Genomic DNA, 1,433 nt, shown 5'->3' with positions numbered 1-1,433 from the left:
ACAGTGACACCAACCAATTTTAGAAAATGAGCTGTATATGGATAGGGGCAAACTTGCATGAAACACTAGCTTAAGAGAAACCCTGGCCTACTGCGGAAGCACCTGTGTGTGCCGTGCCCTCTGGAAAGGGTCAGGGAAAAGAAGCACCACATACTTTTGGATAATTGAGGAAGATGGCGTTGCCCACGTTGGTATCTGCATGTGTGTGCATGAGTGTGCGTGTGTGTGTGTGTGTGTGTTGGGGGTACTGGGGGGAGAGAAGGAGTATAAGAAGACTGAGTGGTTACCTCGTGTCCTCAGAACTGAGCGTACGAAGCATGGAAGCTTACTATGGTTCAACTGAGGTAAGAGGAAAAGTATAAATTCAAAGGATTGATAACTTAATGACCAAACTCTGGCATCTATTCTGGCCTTTCTGAACAGAACTGAGCTGAGCTGTGGAAATGAAACAGTGAGGAGACCTCGGTGACAGGATCTATTGTCTGAGGTCTTCAGTCTACACTCTTTAGCAAAAAGTGATTAAGAATTTTCTGAATTTGGCCCCAACACAGGGATCTGTATAGACATTGACAGTGAGGAGGAACACTGACATAACAATAGGTCCATTGAAAGAGCTACAGTGATTAGTCTAAACACTTCGTCTTCTTATCATAAAGTGATTTATGTCTACCTTGGGTGAAATCACATAGGGCAGGCATACATGATTCTTACATTCTTTTTTCATGATTCTTACATCTTATGTTGTTTCCATAATTCATTACATGTGGTATTTAAAGATTATGGAATGCTTCCTGAATTTGCATGTCATTCTTGCACATGGGCCATGTTGATTTTCTCTGTACCATTCTAATTTTAGTAAATGTGCTCCCAAAGTGAGCCCTATCTGTCATATTTTCTTTAAGTGCCACCCACCCACTTTATCGCAGATATAATGAATGAACATCACAGTTAGTTAAACCATCAATCCTCAAATCCGCATTTCAATATAAATTTTACTCATATTTATTTTCAGATGTAAGGTTCTCAATTAAAGTGGCTTAATGCAAAAGAATTTTGGGTAGTGGGAATCTCAGCTCTTTCATAGAGAAGTGTGACATGACCCACACATTTGCTACACCAGGAAAGCCCTGTTTCCTGTTCTTGGGCCACAGCAACACATACTCAGCAGTCCTTCCCTCACCCTGTCAGACTCCCCTCATGGTGCCAAGCCCTGAAATTGAAGAAGAAGACATTCTCCATCTAGTGGGAGAACTCAAACCTGTTGCTCTCCAGGCTCCTGAAGGTGGTCATGGCTTCCATGTGGCTAGGTAGGGAGAGTCCCAGTGGGAATGTGCCTGCTCTATGACCTAAAACAAGGGAGATAGGCAGTCTCCTGTGGGTCTTATGGGAAGGAGGGATTGTAGCATGTAACACAGAATTTCTTTGTGCCACAT

General features: G+C 42.8%; 1 non-coding gene across 1 annotated transcript; it reads right to left on the bottom strand.

The window, feature by feature from the left end:
• Positions 1 to 773: 773 nt before the first annotated feature.
• LOC145719142 (U6 spliceosomal RNA) lies at positions 774 to 880 on the bottom strand. The gene has a single exon (XR_014142204.1). It is a non-coding gene; the product is annotated as a U6 spliceosomal RNA (small nuclear RNA).
• Positions 881 to 1,433: the final 553 nt, after the last annotated feature.

The sequence above is a fragment of the Leptonychotes weddellii genome, unplaced genomic scaffold, assembly GCF_054177405.1.
Source record: "Leptonychotes weddellii isolate Sample4059 unplaced genomic scaffold, ASM5417740v2 HiC_scaffold_31466, whole genome shotgun sequence".
Lineage (NCBI taxonomy): Eukaryota > Metazoa > Chordata > Mammalia > Carnivora > Phocidae > Leptonychotes > Leptonychotes weddellii.
Note: the sequence above shows the minus strand (reverse complement) of the source record. Positions and strands in the feature narration are given on the sequence as shown.